Below are 24,522 nucleotides of genomic sequence, written 5' to 3' on the forward strand. Positions count from 1 at the left end.
CATCAGATGTCCAGTGTCACACAGCATACCTTTAAATAAACCAAGCCTTGGGACAACTTAAAACTACAGAGCAGCTGAGGCAATGAGAAGAAAACTGAGTTATTCTGACTGTAAGGCAGGAATAAGTGAACCTATCACAGATACTGACTGATCTCTCCTGGTTTCCTTTGGAGTACCTTCATTCTTTTGATGTTCAGATGCCAACTAGGATCACCTCTATTAGCATGAGCAAAATTCACTCTCTTCAGAACCCTAATACACAGACTAACAGAATTCTCACTGTATCACTTATTTTTAAAAAAGCTTTTCTTACAAAATATATCTTAAAAGTAACAGACAAGGCACACTGTCCTTCTTTAAAATCTGTGGTCAGGTGCTCTCTTAAAAGCAGTGTTATATTGCAGTCCAAGTAAGTAAATATATTAATAAAGAAAAATCAAGTAAAACAATGTAATCCAGTAATCTCATTTTACTGTCTAGATCATTCATTTGTACTGTGATTACATATTGAAGCTCTTAAACTGCAGAAACACTTCCCAGCTTCTTCTGTTTGCTGTCTTATCTGATTCAAAAGGTGCCCCAAGCCATGTCCCCTGGGCTCTGGCAGACAGACCACTTCAGAACCCTTCCTGCAGTAGACCCAATTCTGTGGTGACCTAAAGGGACAGAAAATGCACAGCCAATGTTGCTGGGTATGCAACAAGATAAACACAGTGTTGCTTGCAGAGCTGTATGGGGAAGGTACTGCTGCTGCCTTCTCCTCCTCTCACTGACACCCAGGAGTGCATATGTCACCTTCTTTTCTGCTCCCCATTCCTGCCTCAGCACTATCTTAAATTCTGAGGAGGACCCGTTTGATCCAACCTCAGGTCACCCTGACTAATGAAGTGGAATGAAATGAAACAACACTGATGCAACCAAGTTCTTAAAAATATTAGATTTTCCGTGTGAATGAGATGATTATAAAGTTTTGACGACATCAAAACAGATTTTTAGCCAAGTCTAAAATCTCCTATTTATTTGCAGGACACTATTCCCTTTCTAACCCACTGTATGAATGACTGTTTCAGTGCTGTTGCTGCCTGTCCACATCCTATGCAAAACAGTCAATTTTCTGTCTCAACACGTCAAGCACTATCCTGTAAAAAACAAGACAAATATCACAAAGTACATCTGCTTTGCACACACCTCTCTTTCCACCTAGACAATTTACTACTGCAACACTCAAGGGAGATTATGAGAAGAGTCTGAGTGTTTACCAGGTCGGTCAGTACAGTAGCAGGAGCCCTGTCCACATTGCCACATGTTCAGAAAACCATAAGCAAATGTCCATTACATAAATATAGATCAGATCCAAAGTTCACAAGCATAGTGTTCCCTTCCTGGGATGCCTGCCTATGTACTGAACAGGCTGTGTGCATTTGGATGTGGCAAAACTGATGTAGTTTTTTGCTTATCAAACATCCTGCTTGTGCCCAGAACTAAATGGCACATAGTTCCTGTTAGCCCAGATAAAACAGACTCATTCTGCAGAGGAGTAACATACACTCTTGAGTTTATGGCACCTGTATAAATTTTAGTTCTCTGAAGTGCTAAAATGGACCTCAACATAATTTAATGCTCTTTAAAGTTACAGCATAACTTACTCTGTTTATAAATGCTGAGGATCTCACCCTTTCCATCTAGGAAGGTGAAGAAAGAGCAATGGAGTTTTTTCTCTAGGAGCCCCATACAGTACCCTTTGCAGACTTGTTCTGGTGATAAAATCTGCTGTGGAGCTGGTGAAAGTACAAGGCAAAAACCTCCCCTTAAGGATTCAGCTCCAAAATACATATTTTATAATTTTAACTACATTATTCCACACTAAGTACCAGATAGAGGGGAAAAAATAGAAACATTGTGGATTTGCATAAGGCACATGCAGTACAAGGAAGCTTGTGAATTAGTAGAAAAAAAGGAAGAAACTATTTATCCCAAAAGAGAAAGTTCCTTTTAATGAAAAAAAAAAAAAGAATAAACAACTTGGAACATGCCATGTCTTCAGTATTGCTGCCCATCATCAGAGAACGACACTCCATGAAAACAAATCTATAGATACGTAAAAAAAATATTCAAAATGTTTGAATTTTTAGTAAGGATGTTAAAAGAAAGGAGATTTAAGCAATCTTCTTACTGAAGAAAAAGAAGGTGTACTTAACTTTCAACTCAGCCACTCCCAAATCTTGAAGGACATCAAAAAGTACACCTTGAGTAAATTGGCAACTGTCACTATTATCTGTGATCTTCAAACCCTGCCAATATCAACATGAAGTACAGCCTCCATATTTGAAAATTAAGTACACAAGTCCTGGACACCTAAAATGTATTTAACAGTGGACTGCTACAAAAATAAAACTGAAGAGATTTGCAAGTGAGAGCTAACATTGAAACTGCATGCAAGATGGATGTTTTCATTTCAGCGGATTTGCACTCTTTTATGTAAAAAATGTGTTTACTGGTACTGAACTTCAAGTTACTTAAGTCAGAGATGATTTATTTTAGGTTTTTTAATAACTGAATCACTTCCTACCCTTTCAAAACACCTTCTTTAGCAATTGGTTAGTGCCTTTCCTTAGCACTCCAGTGCAACTACCTTTGAATCATCAGATTCAATTAGTGGCACCATGTTACCTAAAGAGCAATGTTAAATCAGATAAAGAGAATAAGAGGAAGCTCAAAGTGGTTTAGTCTGAAAAAGGATTAGACGCATTTACTGCAAAATAGCTGCTTCTTTTGGGTGAGTTATGCAGTGTGCTACAAATATTTGGAGACTACTAAAACCATTTTTGGGAAAAGAGTTAATTTAACACATAACGAAAAAAAAGTAAATTAAATGTTAGGATTACATCAGGAAGAAGCACATGTATGTATCTTTCCAAAAAAAGCACCCTGCTTTCAGTCATAGAGTAATCTGGCAAGACAAAAGGTACAAATCTCATTTTCTGGGAGTTTGAACATAGAAGTCAGTATTATTTTAATTATTTTAAAAGTAATAATACAGTAATTCATTATGGAAATACAGAAAATGATCTTGTGTTTTGAGGAGACAAGCATGATAAAGCTTCCTATCTTTGCAGTCACAGAAGAATACTATTTTGTCCAATGGGACCGTCTTCTTCTACCTTGAAAAAGGTAGGAATACCAGAGATTGATGTAGATCAATCAATTTTCTCACTTTTACACTTCTTCCAGCAATACTGTTGCCTGAAATGACAGTGTTTGCTGCTTGCTTCTATGCCAGACCCACTTGGGGATATCTAAACACACTGCTTTTGTAAGGAATGGCTTTGCTCTGGCTTGCACGTCAACGCAGACCAAGGCAGCACAGCACAAGGCTCACACCATGGTAGGTAATGCCCTATCTTAACGCTCATATCAGGAGATAAACATGTCTCTTTGCAACCTTGTATTAAACAGTGCAATTATCTAGATAGCATAGACAGTGTCCCATAACTGTATGACATGAAAGGTGGTCAGATGAGTGACCAGGACTGTTATTTGTCTTTTAATCTCTGACAGCCCACACAAAATTGTAAAACACGAACTGATAACTCCTTCAAAGTTTACATGTATGCCATGGCTATCTCAGAAAATGATAAGTGATGTGGTAGACATTTAATAATTTACTTGACAGAAACACTAAGATTTTAACAGTCTCAAGTGTTGAAATTAATGCGACAAATTTTAGTATATCTGAAAAGCTGCTCTGTTCAACACTGTAATCTTAGTGTTATCTGCATAGCACAGAAGTGGTAAAGGCTAGTAAAATGTTATCTGTGCTGTTTCTTCTTTCCCTATAAGTCCAAAGTGTTTGGGTACAAAGATCATGCAGCTCAGTGTACTTTTCCTGTAATTACAAAGTGAAAACCATCTGACTTTATGTTAGGTAGCTGTACAGCAAACACTTTTACCCACTGTACTTATTTATTTATGTAGAAGTCGATAGCTGAAAAGGATTGCGCTGGTTCTCTCATGGTGCTTTGGAGTGCATGAACAAATGTGTGAGCTGCTTCCCTACAAAACAGAAGTGAGAATCTGGTTGTTGGACTCATCACACATGGTCAGGCAGAGCAGATGTGCCAAACACTGAAGTCACCAACCGCACAGGACTTTCCCTGTGCTCAGGATGTAGAACAAAGAAGAAACTAAGCTTACAAGTGCACTGAAATAGGCTTTTGCTGCAACAACTTGCTTGCTGAACTTGACTGTAGTGGTAAACTCTCACCTTGCACTGTGGTTTCTAGTAATGTTTTTCTAAGTTATCTCTCCAGGAGTATTTGAGGCCCTCCACTGTCACAGAGTTACCCTGTTGATTACTGTCAATACTGTTACCACCCATGTTTCATTACTAGATTTTGAATCTTTCAAAATATCTTCTGACATGATGAAAATCATGTGAAAGAACAATTTGAGAAATATTATCTGAATATACAGGTAGGTGTTTTCCCAGAATCAATTTATTTCCAGACTGTCTGAAACTGCTTCCAGACCTGGAATACATGCCCAATTTTTTAAGAGATAAGTGGATGTTTCCAGTTACAAATGTGAGGAAAACAAATGAGTACAAAAGGATTTGGAAATGGACAGAACCAATTTCACATTACTGATGTTTTTTTCTACTCCTTTTAATGTCTCCTCTCAAACGGTCGCAAAATTATGATCATAAATCCTTTGTCTCTCTCTTTTCTCCCTGCCATACAGACATTACCATCAGACATCACCACCACCATCATACAGACCTGTACAGCTCAGCCAGTCTTCACTGATTACTCTCCAAACCTGATCTTTGACAAGCTAGTATCTCATTGTATTTAGCATTTGGTTTCTTCAACATACATTGTGACATCAAAAAATATTACTTTTTGTAAAACTGTGAAGTCATTCAAGTACTACAGGAAATACAAAAGGACCTTAAGAGGCTAAAACATCCTGTGAATAAAGAAAAATAAAATTCAGTTTAGAAAATACAGAGAAAAATAAAATGTCTTGTAGAAAATAACCCAACTGAAGTGTTCAGCAACAGAGTTACAACACTTTCTACTTAACCAGATAATGTGTTTTACCAGATATTGGGAATAATTCTTTCATCGTACACCTGAGGCAGCCAAGGTCTCAAAATATTAGATGCCTTATTTACAATACAACAAAGAGTGAAGAAAAATGTAGGTAGAAGAAGAAATACAGGCTGTGTGTGGTGCTATATGCCTGGTCACAGGATGAATGTCAAGGCCAGAGAAAGGGCAGAGACTACTTTAGTTGTGGTGGGATTCTTCTACCTACCTCTTTTTAAATTGTTCTCCATCATGATCAACCAGATATTTTGTTTTCTTTGTTGTTTCTTTTCTGGATTTGGATGAACTTGTGACAGACTCTGTTCCCATGCAAGGGAATAAAAGCAGAAATCTCCTATTACCACCTTAATGCCGATGTCTGCTCCTTGCATTTACCTTCTTGAGGGTCTAGAGAAAAAAAGCAGTGATGCAAACACACACTCATCCTCCCTGGAGATGATAAGAAACCTCTGGACTTAGGTGATAAAAGGTTTTTCCTCTACTGTGAGATTGTGTTTGCTCAAAACAAAAACAAAAAGAAAAACAAAACAAACAAACCCCGAAACACCCAAGCCCACACTTTTTAAAATATCTCCTTTTTCTGTTTGGGTTTTGGGGAGGTTTGTGGAGGTTATCTGTATGGACTCACCCTTTTTCTTCTTTCTAGACATTTTCTGCTGCTCCACTTAAAGAGAGTCTAGGTAGGTGTAAATGTTATGTATATAAGAGACTGTCAGTGAGACGGAGGATAAGCATACACTTGGAATTTTGCTGAGCCTATAATCAGTCCCAGGCTAAAAGACAACCCAAATACCCTGTGGTCTGTGCTTACTTAGGCTATCAGTGTTTCAGTCAGAGCTCTGTTTCAGAAGGGACTAACCCCTGGTGTATGGAGAAAAGAGGTCTTACTTACTACTTCCCTTACTTGTTAATAATTATTATAATTCCAAGCAAGCTTCCAGTTAGTGTGAGCTACATGCTCAATCCTTCAATTCACAGTTTCCTAAATGAAAATAATGAAAATCTCTTAGTCTAAATAAACATAATGTTTAGTTTCATTTCAATACAGAAGAGATTCAGTGCTTACTTTTAAAATTATTCCTAAAGCTACTGTTCTAATACTTCATACCTGATCTTTATCTGGCTGTTACACTCATCTACAACTGATAAAGGTTTTAAAAAGAAGATGTCTATGTCATGGGTTCTTGTTTTAATTTTTTTTTAATAAACTGTCACAGGCAAAATGTAGAGAGCTTTTAAACTGATTATATAACCCACAGAAAGATCTATTCCCTCCTTAGTCATCAGTAACACTATTAAGTAAGCAGCTGCAATCCACACACCCATTTTTGCTTTTATCATGAAAACAGAATGAAATTTATCAGTTATCAAACACAATGCCTTCTCTGTACGAATAAATTATCTTGTGGTTATAACTTACAAAATGTTCCCATCTCTATTCATACCAAATGCATCAAGTCATTTGGATGACAGAACACTACAAAAATTATCTGAACTGTCAGGAAGCTGCAATGACTTATTGTATAAAAATTATTCCAATTTTTACCAATTCAAAACAGTAGCAAAAAGGGAAAAAGAGAAACCTTTCAAGAATATTGGTCATATATAGTTCAGAATGAATCATCACTGACTAAATCATGTTTGTTCTTTCTAAGGAATCAATGATTTACATCTTAACAACACTTGACAGGGAAGTCATGGTCCCTTCTTTCAAACAAATCTCCTCCCCACAAGAAAAGCACTGTATGAAATTTTCAAAGTATCGGTAAGGTTTTTTTAACACAATTTACAGTAACAAATAGCTTCTTACATTTTGCACTCAGATAATGTCATCCACCATGAAATGATGTAAAGCCTGAATCATTATTGCAGTCTGTAACCTGCTCATGGGTGGAAGAGGAGGAGCAGGCACTGATCTCTTCTCTGTCGTGACCAGTGACAGGACCCAAGGGAATGGCCTGAAGGTGGTGTTAGGGAAGGTTTAGGTTGGATATTGGAAAAAGATTCTTCACTCAGAGGGTGGTTGGGCACTGGAAGAGGCTCCCCATGGCAGTGGTCACAGCACCAAGGCTGACAGAGTTCAAGAAGCATTTGGATGATACTCTCAGGCACATAGTGTGACTCTTGGGGATGGTCCTGGGTGCAGCTAAGAGTTGGACTCGATGATCCTGTGTGTCCCTTCCAACTCAGCATATTCTGTGATTCTGTAACATATGATTATCAAAATATTTTTGCTTTTCTCTGACAAACTACACTCCATTGAAAGGAGTTTACAGATGAGGAAAATGTACACTGAGCTTACTGATAGATCTGGAAACTAAAAGAGGTCTTCAATCTGTTTTTTGTGATTCTGCAGCTGAAATCTGATCAAAGTGTGTTTGATAAATATTTATGTAATGCAAGGAATGTGTGATCTATTTAAAAAAAAAGACATTTTTTCTGTCCCTTTTAGTAATTATACAGCCAGTTCCAGGTTTATGTTTTCACAGCAGGACATAAGTCTTTTCAAAAAGATTTTTCATAAAACAAAGTTACTGTTTCTTAAATCTGTAAAGAAGATTAAAACTAAACTTTTTTTTTTTTTTTTCTGGAGACAGCAACTTCTCCCTCAAATGCAAAACTTCAAGCAGTTTTCACTTGAGCTGAGTCAACACAGATTGAGCTGAAGCATCTGGTCCTATGAAAGCTGCAGTGAGAGTTTGCAGAATTTTAAATCCTATTTTAGGAGCATCGTGGTGACACTGTAATTATCACACTGCACTACTAAATAGCTTGAGCTCCATTTTAAACACACAGAGCTTATGCTCCAGCATAGCTCAGTAACAGTAAGCTAGGCCTGCCTGGTGGCATGGAGAGTCCAGTAATATCTTCTACAGCAGCATCCTTGGAGCTCTTCAGTTGAAGACAAAAGAAATAATGAAATAGGCAAGTGTTACATTACTCTTTTCGGGAAAAAATATCCTTCAGTAATAATAAAAGTTTAGGTTATGCCTCAAAGTGTTGAGGTACCGAGTTTTCCAGAGTTACAGGGGTGGATCTGTGGGCTTGTGTCACAGCACTGAAGGCCATAGCTGAGGTACCAGTCCAGTTACTGGTGTTTCTTCTTAATCCCTGCTATATGTCTGATTGCTTTATGCTCTGTATAAAACTTTTAACCTTAACTCTTTTCTTTACTGATATCTATTTGCATTGTCTATCTACAGGAGTTTCTTGCAGTACAAATATTTAATGTCTTTTTCTTCTAGTTGTACTTTAGTTTGTTTGCTCCTGCATCTCTCAGTAATCAGAGCTTTTAATTTACCTTTTTCATCCCTTTGCATTCTTTACTATACATGTTCTTCCTGAACTGAGTGGTCACAATCTTTTAAATAATTTTTTCTCCTTTTGCTTTCCCTGTCTGTTTAAAAAAAAACACTCTCATCATTGGTCTTCAGTCATATTTTTAACAGTGGAGAAAAAAAAATCTCACTGTTAGTAGAATAATATTAATCAACACACAGTACAGAAACCCCTAGATTGTTCCCAGCAAAAAAGACAAAAAAAAAAAAAAAAAAAGGCTTTAGAGATGTGCCTCACATGCAACAAGGTTCCACATACCTCATCATTCAGGCTCCACACAAGGAAGTTTGCACTGAAATGGGGATGCTACCATAGAGGAAGTAAGGGAGGGACCTTTGCAGTCCTTTGTGTGGCACCAGGTGACTGAAAAGCAAGTTCAAGCTTTGTTGTACTCTACACAAACCACAGTCTTTGCACTTTACTAATAAATGTTAAAATATAAATACCACCAAAATTTGTCAAAGTTGGAACAAATGCACTCCAATGCCTTTGACCTTGTGATCCATGTCACACATCAGTAATCAAATTATAAGATGTACTCAATTCTGCCCATTATTTCCTAGGTAACATCCTGAAACAGACAGCATTATCTTTTTGATGTGAACCTACAACATGACCTTCACTCCTAGGTCCCAGGAATTTTCTAGGGACAGCAGCAGACAGAAAATAGAGCTGATAGCAGAAGGAACAGTATTTGACCTTTCTGTTGTTGTTGTTATTAATAAACAAACAACATCCTGCCTTTCCTCAGCATAGCACACTGAAAGAAAAGACTCTTCTCTGTCATTCATTGCCAGGCTCTGTCTTCCTTCCTTCCTTCCTTCCTTCCTTCCTTCCTTCCTTCCTTCCTTCCTTCCTTCCTTCCTTCCTTCCTTCCTTCCTTCCTTCCTTCCATCCTTCTTCACTTTATTCAAGAAGATGACTTGTACCTGTATCTTGTATCTGTACAATTCCTTCTTGTATCTTATAATTCCCCCTTAGTTTATTCCAGGGCATGATCAAAAATACGCGTGGCCGTGCTTCTGTTGCACCAATTATTTTAAATCTCTTTGATTTGTCAAGTACACTTCATTTTTTTTCTTTTACTCTAATGTTTTTCTAAAATGATGCTCTCCTGAGTAATTATGGAATTAACTTAAGGAGTGTTTCTTCTGCATCAACCTCAACCCTGTCTCCTTTGATCAGACATTATCCAAACTAAAAATAAGCCAGCTAAAAACCCTTCCAAATCACAGACAACATACAAAATTGTGCCTTACAAAATGACAGACAAAACTATAATGAGACTGGTGTGTATGTTTATAGATAACTCACAGAAAGGAGTTAAAGTGAGGCATCCCCTGGATCTCTGCTACTCTTGTATATCGTTTATTCATGAGCAAACAGGAACATATTGCTTTCATAGTAGAAAAGCAATATGGTAAACTCTCTTGATTTCCTACCATTCATTGAGGTTGAAGATGTAGTACCTTAGAAAAAGAGGCTCCGTAATGACAACCTGTATAATAGAAGAGTTTTTTGCATTAAATGTCTGCATTTGTCTGTTAATATAAAGAAGGAGTTCAAATGTTAACCAGGTTGTCCACTGTAGTTATTGGCATCCTTGGAAGTATTCAATACTTGACCCTGAGCAGCCTTATTTAGTTGGGCCCATTTTGAGAAGGAATTGAACCAGATGAAGTCCAGAGGCCCTCTCCAACCTAAATTACCCCATGATTCTGTAATACTTATCTTAAATGTTTCATTTTGGATGTATTTAAAGGCAAGGCTGATCTTTGACCAGGCCCATCTCAGGCATTCTTTCTAAAAAGTAGTAAGTATCAGTGTTTTACATACAGTACTTATAGAAGGGATGGCCTCAGATCAAAGACACACAGTCTATAGACCATCCAAGGCTATGGTGAGAAAGAAATATTCAAATGCAAGGGTTTTTTCTTCCTTGAATCTACCCCTGGCTCATGGGAAAACAGGCAATGTGTAAATTTACTACAACAAAATGACATACACTCTTGCAAAATCTCTCCTTGTTGTCAGATTTTGACAATCACAATACTTCTTAAATTTCAGAATAACGTCTTATTGTCTGTATGAGTTTCTTTTGTATTTCCCAGTGGAAGTATCTAACTATTTGACCATCTTTTGTGTTATATCAACTTAACAGAGCTTGAACTCACAAGCTCTTGTTTTGAGTATGGAGACATAAAAGATGAGAATCTCTAATGGCTGAAATAAAAGATTACTTGAAGGAAGAAAGGCCTGATATTTATCCTTAAAGAAGAAAGCAGTACTGTTTTTAAAATGTAAGACTAAATAAGACTAAATCAGAATTGTGAACTTCAAGGAAAAATCTAAAATAAAATGCCAAGATTCAAACTTAAAGAAATGAAGGCATCAAATAACGTGTCTAGACGAGGCATGTCTAAACATTCATTGGTTACAGCTAGAATGTTTTTGCAAAAGCTGTTGCAACATGAGCCTGCACACAATGCAAAATGTAAATAGTTGTCATCAATCACCTTTCATGCAAATGGCAAGGCCACTTAGACACAAGCCACACCTATGGCAAACACTATTACTATGACGCTTTAAAAAAAGGGGAGGGGGAGGCCTTTCAGTCAAGCAAATACCACCCCCTAAATCTGTCTATAACAAGGACTGATTTTCTCCTCTGTGTTTCTCGTCAGAGTGTACACTAGTGGGAAGAAATTACAGTACTGTGCAGATGGTTCCTCCCTGCTAAAATGAAGGCATTTAAGGGAGAAGAAAATAGATTTTGCCTACTAAAGCGTTTGTTTCCTTCTAGCAGTTGGGTTAAAAGAGGAAAAATACTTATATAACAGATAATCCACCAAAAAAAAGTCCAAAGTACAGGTGAGTCCCCCATCTGATACTTTAATGCACTAAAACCCCTAAACATAAAGTGCATATGTGCACCCATCTCTGTTAGCACAAATTAAATGTTGTGTTTTTAATTAGAAGTGATAACATAGTCAAAACCAATTTTAATGATTAAGGCAAAAAGCTTTCTGGATATGAGTGTTGTAGTCTAAAATGATGAACAGGTTCATTTACCCACCTGATAAACATGAAAGGAACCTAAATGGCCTTATTTTCCATAGAAATGACTGCAAAAAATGGTTTTCTGACAAGTCCTTTATCAACTTTCTAACAGAGAAATCTCAAAGATTCCTTATTAAATAAGGATATATTCTAGAAAGCGAGGTCAGAAGAAATGAGGTATGTTGTCAAAGAGCGTATAAGAAAATGTCACTTTAAAAACCTGTAGCTCGTAAGATACATTAAACAAGATGAAAGGCAACAAATGTGCTTAATCTAGTGAAGTTTGTTTCTTTCAGGCCAAAAAGCCTACTTTGACTTCTAGGCTGGGTTTTCTGTTATGGATGTGGGCAGACATATCAACCAATTTTGTTCCCAGGGGAAAAAACAACCAACCAGCCATCCAAAAAACATAAAGAAAAATCAAATCACTTAAAATGTTCTTCAAAATTCCCTCATAACTTCTAATTTAAAACTCTAATTTTAAGCAAAGACTTGGATTTAAATAAAGTAAATGGGGTTTGTGTGGAATGTCTCATGGAAAATCTGCATTCCCAAAGCAGAATGTAGGATAAACTCTGAGGTTAGTGATGTCCAAAAGGAATAGGAGAATTACAGAAGGGAAGGCAAGCTATACAAGAGGGTAATGACTGTGATACTAGTATCAATTCCTTACTTTCAATTACTTTAAAACTATGGTAATGCATCAATTTTTATGGTAGGGTACTGGCCTAGTGAAAAAAGAGAAAAAATTACCTAGGGAGAGGTTATTCACAGCGTTAGCTGTAGAGACAGCATGCAGACCCTTTGGCTAGTATGGACAAAGACAAAGTGATCCCTTAAGCAGTGTCTGGTGACTCCAGGAAAATTTCAATGTAGGAAAGCTACTAAATTAAATAACCTGGTTTTAACTTGAGCATGTTTTCCAGAAAGGTAGTCTGTCAAGATTTGAAGACATAAACAGACGGAAAATACAGTTCTCAGTAATTCGTTCCATCTTTCAGTCATTTTGATAATTAAAAAATTTATGCCTAGTTTCTAATTTGACTTTGTCCAGTTTCAGCTATCAGGTATTAGTTTCTCCTATGCCTTAGAATCATGGAATAGAATCATATCATGGTTTGAGTTGAAAGGGACCTTAAAGACCATCTAGTTCCAAACCCCCTGCATGGACAGGGACACTGTCCACTACTAGAACACATTGCTCAAAACCCCATCCAGCCTGGCCTTAAACACTTCCAGGGATGGGGCAGCCACAACTGCATTGGGTGAACTGTTCCAGTGCCTCACCACTTTCACAGTAAATAATTTCTTCCTAATATCTGATCTAAACCTACTCTCTTTCAGTTTGAAGCCATTCCCTTTGTCCTGTCACTACATACTCTTGGAAATAGTCTCTCTTCATCTTTCTTGTAGGCTCCCTTCAGATACTGGAAGGCCACAGTTAGTTCACCCCAAAGACTTCTCTTTTCCAGGCTGAACAATCACAGTTCTCTCAGTTTTTCCCCATAGGAGAGGTGCTTCATCCCTCTAATCAACTTGGTGGCCCTCCTCTGGACTCACTCCAACAGGTCAAGGTCCTTTCTCTGTTGAGCTGGATGCAGTGCTCCAGTTGAGGTCTTATCACAGCAGAGTAGGGGGGTATAATCCCCTCCATCGACCTGCTGGCCATACTGCTTTTGGTGCAACCCAGGACATTGGATTTCTGGGCCGTGAGTACACATTGCCAGCTCTGGTCCAGCCTCTCAACCATCAGCACACCCAAGTCCTTCTCAGCAGGGCTGCTCTTGATCTGTGCATCCCCCAGCCTGTATTGATACCAAGGGTTGCCCCAACCCAAGTGCAGCACCTTGAGCTTGGTCTTATTAAACTGCATGAGACTCTCATGGGCCCACTAACTAAAGTGAAAAAAAACTTCATTTTTGACATTTTCATTGAGTTCTTGTGAACTGTAATGAAGACACATTACAGAAGTCTGAGCTCCCCATATCCGTTTCTAAAAGGTATTTTCTATGAGGTTAAAATTCTTTTTTTGTATTTTTCCTCTGCATCTTCTCCTTTTGCTCAAACCTCTTGAGAAAAGAGTGGCATCAGAACTGCACACATGGCACTGTGTATTAGCAATCAGAAAATGGGCTGGTATACTCACATTATTTATATCCACACAAACTTACACTTGGCCAAGGACTGATTACAGTCTTTCTGGTAAATTATCACCCAGGTGTCCATGTTAATGTGTCCATCCACCATGATTCCCAAGCCTTGCTGAAACTCTACTTTCCTGCAGTCTTCCTTTCTGTAAATACAGTGTCCATTCTTTGCACCAGTGTATATTTGCTCTAGCAGATAGACCTTCCTAAACATACAAGTCATACCCTGTGAACACTCTTCCTAGAAAGTGCAGTTCTCCTGTGTTGATATCTTTCTTTTTGTTTGTTTTAAATCAGCAGTAACTTTTAAATTTTAATCTTGAAAGTTTATGAATAAAAGAAAGCAAGCAACCAGGTCCCCAAACCCCCAAAACTAGAATGACATGTAGAACTAAATCATTGGTTTTATGAAACTGGATTTTACCTACACAGCTTTCTTTCAGTCTTTCAATCTAATTTATAATCTCTCCAAAATGAAATAAAGGCTGCTTGATGAGACTTGTTTTCCATAAAACCATGTTGACTGGTATTAATTAACTTCCTATCCTCTAAGACATTAATAATTACATTCAGTATCAACTTTTCATTATTTTCCCCAGGGTGTTGTTCATTTATGGTTACTCATGTCAGACAAACTACCTTTAATTCATGCTGAAGCAATGTTTCCCTGTGATAGCTCTCTCAAATGGCAATATTTTTCTGATAGGTATTAAAAATTAACACTAGGGTGGCAGATAACCTCCCAGTCAACTACTTACAAGTTCTGCTGATTTAAAACTGCTTTTTCTTTGCAATTGTTTACCACCCTAATTGTTTATGAACCAGAATCAGAATGTCTAAATTATTTTCATTTAATAAGAATAGACCATCCTATTTCTTCCAAATCCAGAATAGAAATATTTCTTGAACAGTCTTGTTTTGCCTGAATTATGTTAACAATACACCTTTGTCAACATTTCTTTTACTCTTAATCTATTAAATAGAAAAAAACACACACAGGTTAGCCAGCATGACACCCACCTACAGGAAGGGCTGGAAGGAGAATCCAGGAAACTGCAGGACTGTCAGCCTGACTTTGGTGCTAGGGAAGGTCATGGAGGGCATCATCTTCAGTGCCATTCCACAGCATGTGCAGGACAGCCAGGGGATCAGGTCCCGTCAGCCTGGGTTTAGGAAAGCCAGATGCTGTTTGACCAACCTGTTCTTCTGTGACAAGGTGACCCACTTAGTGGGTGATGGAAATGCTGTGCATGTTGCCTGCCTGGACTTTAGTAAAGTCTTTGACACCATTTCCCACAACACTCTCCTGGAGAAACTGGCTGTTCATGGTGTGAACAGGTACACTCTTCACTGGGCAATAAACTGTCTGGGTGGCCAGGCCCAGAGAGGGGTGGTGAATGGTGCTACTTCCAAATGGTGGTCAGTCACCAGTGGTGCTCTCCTGGGCTCAGTATTGGGACCAGTCCTGTTTAATATCTTTATCAATGACCTGGATGAATGGATCAAGTGCACCCTCACCCAGTTTGCAGCCAACACCAAGCCGGGTGGGAGCATTGATCTGCCGGAAGGCAGAAAGGCTCTGCAGAAGGATCTGGACAGGTTGGATGAATTGGCTGAGGACAGTGGTATGAGATTCAATAAAGCAAAGCTCTAGGTCCTGCCCTTGGGTCACAATAACCCTACGCAGCACTACAAGCTGGGGACAGACAGAGTGCCCAGGGGAAAAAGGACCTGGGCATGCTGGTTGAAAGCTGCTGAACAAGAGACAGCAGTGTGTCCAGGTGGACAACAAGGCCGGTGGCATCCTGGCTTTTTTCAGAAATAATGTGGCCAGCAGGACGAGGAAAGTGATCATCCCCCTGTACTTAGCACTGGTGAGGCTACACCTTGAATCCTGTGTTCAGTTTTGGGTCCCTCATGACAAGAAAGACACTGAGGTGTTGAAGCACACCCAAAGAAGGGCAACAGAGCTGGTGAAGCATCTGGAGATGAAGCTGCTCTGGTTATGAGGAGTGGCTGAGAGATCGGAATTGGTTAGTCTGGAGAAAAGGAGGCTTATCACTCCCTACAACTACCTGAAAGGAAACTTTAGCAAGCTATGGGTCGACCTCTTCTCCCAGGTAACAAGTAACAGGATGATAGGAAATGGCAAGAAGTTGTACCAACGGAGGTTTAGATTGGATATTAGGAGAAATTTCTTCATGAAAAGGACTGTGAAGCATTGGAACAGGCTGCCCAGGGAATCACCATCACTGGAAGTATTTAATAGCTGTGGTGATTAGGGACTTGGTTTAGTGGTGGACTTAGCAGAGTTAGATTTATGGTTGGAGTTGATGATCTTAAAGGTTTTTCCCAACCCAAATGACTCTGTGATTCTATTATGATTTACCTTGTTCCAGAGGTAATATTCTGCAGCTCAGACAATGCTCCCTATCTGTTTCAAGTACATTAATGCTTTATTATTTGTTGTGTGAAACAGATCATACACCACTCAAATTCAATATCTTTTCCCCTGTGTTACACACAACTCTGTCTGGAATGGGACAGGCAAGAAATCACAATGTACTGAGAGTATGACAGCAGAGCATTTGACATAAAACCTGAAAACTAACACATTCTGAGTCAGCGGGGGTTTTATTAAAATAGCTGCAGCTATTTTCATTTAAAAAAAAAAAAAGATAAATATCAGCAAACAAGATGAGAAATCTGAGAAAAAAAACCAGGTGATTTACTCTGTCTGGAAATGATACAAGACATCATAGAGTCACAGAAAATAACTGTACATGAAGATAAATATAAGTCATGACCCTAAACCACACAGGAAATACAAAGTTTTTGTAGTAGAAGAAAGCAGCATTATATCTGAAAAACATGATAAGAAATCAGTGAAGAGATATATTGAATAGTGTATCAATGAACACAGATCCTGAGTTATAAATATGTAATATAGTACTGGTATTTCAAAAGTCCATTAATCAATAAAAGGAAGTTACTTGCATAAAATTAAAGGGATGTTAAAAAAAGGCTCCAAATGTTAAGTGATTGTATCTCAACTACAGATACAAAAATATTACATAAACCTAATCCCTAAAATTACGGCTAATCCCCAAAATTTTCAGAGCAGCCTCTTTCACAGTATGCAGGACTCAAACCTATTCTCAGGTTCCTCCTCTAAAACACACTGGAATCTGTTTAAGAAATAACTAGAGCCAAATCACTAATTAAAAGTGACACAAAACAATTAAATTCAACTTCCTCTATGAAGTGATCATAGCATGAAATCACATTGTCGCACCAATCTTCTGAGTATTGTTTAAAAACAAAAGTGAAAAGTTAATCAAAAAGACACAGAAGAGTGAGCACACTAAACATTTTAACCACAGTATAAAGAAAACTCGGGGGTTTAAAATAGTTTAAGTTGTAAAATACCAGTACTTATACCTTTAAACAGTAGAGAAGAAGGAAGAAAATAATGGGAAAGGGGTGAGTACTCCCATGCTTCAGAAAATAGATAATTAATTTTAGTCAATAGAAATAATTAGTAAATGGGAAGAAATTAATACAAATAAAATTCTCACCCTGCTAATCAATAAAACAAACAATGCTGGGATGTATAGGATACTGAACAGAAAGTAATTTTGGACTGATTATAAGGTTTGGACATGAATCAGTACAACCGTAATTGGAACACCATATTTTGGTCTCTGAAAGTGAAGAAGAGCAACAACAACTGCAGATAACTCCTACCCTAAGCCTGTAGAAGGACCAGAAGATATGGAGAGTGAAGATATTAAGCCCTAAATGTGAGAAACTTCAGTGAGGTAGGCAAAAAATCCCAACCAACCAACCAATAAAAAAAAAAAACCCTAAACAAATAAAAAAAAGGGAGAGAATGCATGAGAAAATTTTGAATGAAATGTTGAACAAATCCATAAAGTCTACTCTTCTGCTGTAGAGGCAAAAATTTATAGTTCGCCAGGAAAAGGCACTTTTTTTCAGTTAAGGTTTTCATTGCACACATAAAATTTTAAAAGGAGTTTTGAAAAAGCTTGGGGAGCAACCTTGCCTAGCTTAAGGGACAAAGCCAAAAATACTTGTTTGATAATTAGAAAATGGAAGATAAACTTGAGTATCCTGGGCCAATTGGGTCTAAACAGTAAATGACATAATATCATTAGGAAAAGTAATGGAGGGCCTTGAGACGGAAGATAAACAGTGCCAGGGAGAGATGAAGAGTCCAGGAATACAGTCAAAGAGCTTAGAAAAATAACTTTGTGTCAGAAAATGTGTGCATGAAAATATTCTACTCTGCAAGGCCTACCTCTTCTCTTTCCCCATGTTGCCCAGAGGGCACTAAAAATATAGGTGAATGAGAAGGGGGAAGACTCAAAAAGACAAACTGGTAAGTAAGATCATCAAGATCATATAGTGTCCCAATATTTGCAATACACAATCATGGAACAAAAACTTGTGTGATGGGACAATATAACCTCTCTCTATACACTCCATATACAACCATTAAATATGTTTAAATCTCAGAAGAGAAAAACTAACATTCCTAGTAAATGCTGAAATTTGAAAGCTACATTATTTGTATGTGGCAAAGGAGATTTCTGCTACATTAATAATGTAAGGATTTAAGTTTTGGTGCAGATGTGAAATTGAACACTGTGTAACATTCCTTGGAGGGCCCTTGGCATTAGATATCTTAGTTTCTCATGAAAATCTGCTTCCCAGGGGCTGAGACTGCTGGTATAAATTTAATTACTCTTCAGAGAAAACAACCCATAGTGCCGCAAAGTGTGGCATAAAGCAGTCCTTAGGAAAGAGGTAAGTGGGAGACTGTGGCTCTGTAAAATCCTGCCCAGCCTCCAAAAGCCTGTCAGTGCTGCATGTGGACTATAATAGTTCAGTAAGTTGGAGCTGTTCTGCCTCGATTCTTTAAAGAAGATCTCTTGATAAATAATCACTTTAGACAATGAGGTGTCATGAAATGGTCTACTTGATCATTACAGAACATTTTCTCTACACATTTTCTGATGGATTGAATGGAAAGAGTACGTTTCCTTCTTAGTGACCCTAAGCTACTTTTTTTAAATTTTTTTTTTTTTAAACAGTCTGACTTTGAAAACAATGCAGGTAAATATTGACTGTTCCTCATGTTGAATCACACACTTACTGCAGATGAATTAGAATGAAATTATCATGAAAAAACACACTTCTTGATCAAGTCTGGGTCAACATTTCCTGCCTCCTACAATCCAGGTGAGATTCACACAGTCTAACATAGGAATATAATGTTAGACATCCAGATCAGAGCAAATCAGCCTGAACATTCTGTTTTCAATGGAAATAAACTACCATTTGCAAAAAGTGATCCAGCTCAGCACAAACTGTGTGTTTAAAAATGGTCAAATGAAGCACTTTCTGAAATTGCCCATTTCCCTCCATCATCTATGAAACTAAATTAGGATTACCAGATCAGATTTAGAGGATAAATGCTGTGATGCCTAGATCAACATAAGAGGGAAAACTTCCTTCTCATTTCTATATGTCTACACAGAATACTCTAACATATGCTTAAGCTTCTTCTTTCCCTCCAGTTTTTTAAGGCTTCTTATTCAGGATACATGGTAGTTTTCATAAAATTGGTCCAAGATCAGTAAGGGAGTGGGAAAAGGAACACACTGAATATCCATCTGCTTACCCCTTGCAGATCTTTGTAGGATGTCCTGACTGAATAAAAATCTTAGATCTAAAACCTTTGAAATTTTCCCAAACAAATATCAAGATTGGATTCTACTTTCTTATGCCCACACTCTGATGCATATTTTTGCTAAGGAAATGCATGCTGCATTTATTTAGTCTTTTCTTTGTCATCTGATGACAGTTACTTATAAGTCAGCTTCTACAAAATATTTTTATAACAATCTACAGCTTTCTGAAAGACAACTCCTTTCTGTCACTCCACTTAGCATTTGAGCACTGTGTGTCCTTGGATGAGTCAGCTCATGGAGCCCAGAGCCTCTTGAATTGAGGCCTGAGCTCCAACATTTTCTCATAGGTGCAGGGTAAGACTCCTCAACTCCAAACTGAGGATCTATCTCAGAACAAAATGTGTTGCTGGTGTTCTAGCCCATCTCTCATAAAAGCCCAGCACCACAGTTCGATTGTCCAAAGTAGATTGGACATTAAAAAGTATTTCTTTACTGAGAGGGTGGTCAAACACTAGAGCAACTTCCTAGAGAGGTGGTTGACACCTGTAGTCTCTCAATGTGTAAGAGGCATTTGAACAATGTCCTTAACAATATACTTTAACTTTTGGTCACCTCCAAATTGGTAAGACAGTTGGACTAGATCATTGTCAGTCCGTTCCAACTGAAATATTTTATTTTATTCTGTTCTATTTACACTTCTAAGACACTGAGTCTGATTATTCTTAGGACTTCCTGTAGAATGATTTTCCTACCAGACATGAAGTCTGAAGAGGTAAAGCCCAAATTTAAAGGCCAATCAGCAGTGCAGTGCTGGTGGCTCAGCCTCAATCATTTTGTGGAAAGACCAGCTTCTCTATGTTGTTCCCTTATTGTTTTACATCTTGCACCAGGAAATTCTACCTTACTACGGGGAAAAATCTTCTCTCTCTTTCATGTTTTTCATGTATCTACCAAAGCAATGCAAAAGAAGGAGGGAAGAAGATCTGGATAAGCCTCATTAGTGATTCATAGACCTTCAGATGATTACTGGGAACCAGTAAAGTATTTGGCAGACCATGGCCAGATACCTACCCAAATTCTGCTTTCCAGCACCAGCCTCACACAGCTCTGTACAGCCAAGGCAGAGAAAGGGCAGATTTTCTCCGGGTCTCTCTACAAGTCTAGAGATCAGCTGGTAAAATGATTGGGGGTGAAAAACTGAGCTTGCAAATGTACCATGCTCGACCACATCAATGCCTCAAACTACTGTTCTCACTTCCCAAATATTACTGTATCGCATGGCCTGCCCTATCTCCACTGGCCTTTGCTCTTAAACAGTTAACACCTCTTTTCTCCTCACCTAAGAAAAACTTAGAAAATGCAATTAAAAAATCCTTTTCTTATTTTCATTTCAGTACACCTCTAATATCTTTGCCAAATGAACAATGGTTGGCTGTTTCTTTTGTTCACAGGTGGGCACTACAAAAGTCATCTATTCAACTACCTCTTTTTAACATGAGACTAATTTTTAAACTAATTTCAATTTTCAACATTAAGAACAGACTTTCTTGCACCACTACTGAACTCCAAACTAATTTATATATACACTGAATGTTTGGTTTTTGGAGAAAAACTTCCTTGCTTTATTATGTGCAGAAACTCCTGGGAAAACAGTATTAGTTTAACAAGGGGTAGCAGCCTTGATTTGGCATTGTTTGCTTTTAATGGTCCTCAGTATCTGCAGGTAATGATAGTGCTGAAAACCAACAACTGTCTTCTAACAAAAGAAATGCTTTCATTCCGCCTGGATAGAAAGCAGGATGTGGGAGTTAATTCCTGGAAAGAATAACAGGCACCAGACAGTCTTTAAGAAAATGCCTGGAATAACCATGCCAGACTCTAATGTCCTGTTTCATTTGTTTATCTTTTAAGGAACTGAAATTCTGGTATGGAATTTCTATATGGAATTCTGTAATTGTGTGGGAACAGCATTTCCTCATATAACTTATATTTGACTAGAAAAAAAATTAAAAAGTCTCTCTCCCTTTTATTTTCAGATGAGTGCATTGGAAAATCATCAAGAATGTGGTAAACAATTTTATTTTCTTATGAACTTTTTTTCCCTGACAGGAAAAGAGAAAAGATGGGGGGGGGGGGGAACCCAACTATATGGCTGAAAAAACCTTGGAACTTTATTTCAAAAAGTGCAGAAGTTATAAAACATAGTGAAATGAAACAAATTAGACATCTCAATGCATTAAGTCCATCCATTGCTTGACAGTGAAGTTGCTCACGTGGCCAGATTGATGGCATTTTTGAGGGAAATTTCAGTCTGTTTCTACAGGGTAACTGAGGGACCTCTGAAGTGCCAGGAAGATCCTGCTGTTCTGAAACCCACAACCAATCTTTAATCAAACAGACTTAGTATGGAGTGGAGAAAGCAGTCAATAGTTAAAATTTCAAAGTAGTACTACTGTCAGTGTGCATTTTTCTCATACCTTCCTTGTTCACTGTTATAACGTACAAATATCACATTTTCAGTATTTCATATGTCGGGGTTTTAAGTCCCACTAACCAGCAACATTTGTATAAACATGAATAACTTGATATCAAATGCTCAGAAATAACTCCTTTTGAAATTGTTTCTTCAGTGACTAACATTTGTGATTTTCTGTAAAACTCATGAAATCATGCGATCTCACAGTATTCAGAGTCATCATTGTCACTTTCCAGAAGCCGAGGAATCTTGGTTATGTTCCTAATCAAGGTTCAGCATCTATATATCACAGCAAGGAATACTTTTAAAATCCACTTTATCAATAGCTAAGATGGATGTTTCTTTCATATTAACACAATCAGTGAGCATTTTTCAAGGCAGATTTTTAAGTAACTGTGAGGATTTCAAATGAGATGTGATTTTCTATCAATGAAGCTGATGAAAAGAAAATGGAAGGAAAAAAAAACAAAGGGCAATATGTTTTACAATGCCTCTATCAGCACATGCTTCAGGTTACCAAAGCAAAATCTGAAGGTGATATATCACTTCTGCCTAGTGACCTCTTGCCATCAGCCTGCACAAAAATCTGCTATGAGCCTTCATCTGATCTGAAAATATATGGCAGAAGACATTGTCTGCAAGCTGAGTGTCTTTGCAGCTCTTCTTCTTCTTTTTATGGTGGAATACAGATACTGTGTTCCTTTACTGATGCTGCCACAAATATAATTTAATTTGGTCCTAATTTATGAGATGTTCTATTCATTTTCCTCTAAAAAAATACAAAAGGCAAAAAATTGCTTATTTTATACATGAGGAATATTTTAGAAAGCAGACAACCCTGCTAAGCGTCCATATATATTCGAAATTATCGAGGAAAAAACAAACAGCAAAAACAGAAAAGGTCATCTCATCTCTTCTACCTCCTTCATGCAGGGAACTATTCTTACAAAACTGTGTATATGTCACTGCAACAGTATCTGGCAAGATGATAAATATTATTTTGACCTATTTTGACATTAGTAGTTTAGAACATAAAGTCCTAGTTTAAAGGAAAAAAATGAATGAAAAGGTCTCAAGGATAGCCGCTGAAGTACAATCCACACAGAAAACAAACAATTATCATAGATCAAAATAGTCCTTATAAAACAAATGCTTTACAGTCTTATGAAAAAAATATTACCAGGAATGTTTTGCTGAAGATTCTTCTTTCCCCTGGTAGACACATTAAGTCCTGCTACTTCTTATCATTCCACGGGCTCTTTAAAAACACTGTTTTCCAAGGTGGAAAAGACAAAGTCTCAAAGCAGGATGTGTGGGAAAAGAAGTGTCCTCTGCACAGAGTCCTCTGACAGGCATCCTAAGCCCTGGGTGGGCAGTATTTGGGCCCCCACTGATAGTTCCCTATGATATTCCCTCCTTCCAGCTGCCATTCCCTGCTGCCAGGCCATGCTGCTCAGTTGACTGAAGTTCAGATGTGCAGACCAGAAGAGTTCGTCCTACCTACCAAACGGAGGTCCTGCCAAATACCTGCTTTGTGGAGCATGCTGGAAGGGATGGTAGGGATCTGAACAGTCCCTGCATAATTGCATGAGGGATATCTGTGTGTGCTTGTGTGTGTCTGTTTCTCTGTGTCAGAATGTAGTTCCACAAACGCTTATTCTCAGAGGCAAAGCCATTTCAAGAGACTCTTCCTTTGGCTTTGGATCCCTATGAATCTGCCACAGCTCTCAGATGCATCAGCTGTGCAGCTTTTCTGAAACATTATCTATAACCCAGATTATTTCCTAGTCTTGGTGGGCAGAAAGGATCCACAGACCACTTGTATCAGTACAATCACAAAATTGGACAGCTGAGGTGGAAAGATGGGAACAGAAAAACAAGTCCAGAGATCTCCTCAGCTGCCTTCACATATGCAGATAGGTTCTAGAAGTGCACAGGTGTGCCCTCTTCAAACTTTTCTGAGTGATTTTTACTCACTGTATAAGAAAAGAATTAAAAAGAAACGAGGTCAAGCCTACCAGTGACGCATTGCTCATTGTTTCAGCTTCTCACCTTCCAGTAACACCATTAGATCAACAGCTACCGTGTAAAAATAAGTGTGGCCATGTCTATACAATAAAAGAAAAAGGTTAGAACAAGTAGAGAACAGAAGAGTGAAGAGAAGGTGGTGAAAAGAAAGAAACTGAAAAATGTAACCTTTGGAAAAAGAGAAGAAATCAAAGCCAAGTCTAGGTTTCTCTTTCAAATCCGCTTCCTTTTAGCATGCTATGGTGGACATCCTCATCAGCATCCTCCTAATGAAGATAAGTATAGTGTGCACAACCACAAAGATATTTTTGAACAAGAATAAGAGATATTACTACAGTAAAAAATTGTTTTCTTCAATACTTCCTTTCCTCCCCTATTTGTAGAGCTCTTATGTTTGTCCCTTTGACTTTTTGAACAATTAGACTGATCTTTCCTCCACATCAAACACACAGATTTTCCTAACAATTCTGTTCAATTTTCAGCAGAAAATGATTGGGAGGTGACAGAGTGAGCCATGCTGCATTATGCAGACAACATCTCTGGAGAAGCACTGGCTGTAGAGCAGACATCATGATTTGTTTGAATGTGTCTGTCCTGCCTGGTTGCTTACGTGCATAGTGCTGGCACTCTGCGTACAGAGACAT

The 24,522-nt window shown here is 38.0% G+C and overlaps 1 protein-coding gene across 4 annotated transcripts in view; it reads right to left on the reverse strand.

Moving 5' to 3' along the window:
• The window catches only part of FGF14 (fibroblast growth factor 14), a 393,310-nt gene that overhangs the window by 323,523 nt on the left and 45,265 nt on the right, over positions 1-24,522 (reverse strand). Inside the window, exon 1 of one of the 4 annotated variants that reach the window (XM_050332072.1) lies at positions 5,320-5,338. The exons of the other annotated variants lie outside the window; for them this stretch is intronic. The gene's annotated coding sequence lies outside the window, so the exon portion shown is untranslated. Of the gene's footprint in view, positions 1-5,319; positions 5,339-24,522 lie in introns of those variants that run through there. 4 annotated transcript variants of the gene reach the window in all.

Source organism: Myiozetetes cayanensis, unplaced genomic scaffold (assembly GCF_022539395.1).
Source record: "Myiozetetes cayanensis isolate MyiCay16 unplaced genomic scaffold, myiCay2020 scf5-8, whole genome shotgun sequence".
Taxonomy (NCBI): domain Eukaryota; kingdom Metazoa; phylum Chordata; class Aves; order Passeriformes; family Tyrannidae; genus Myiozetetes; species Myiozetetes cayanensis.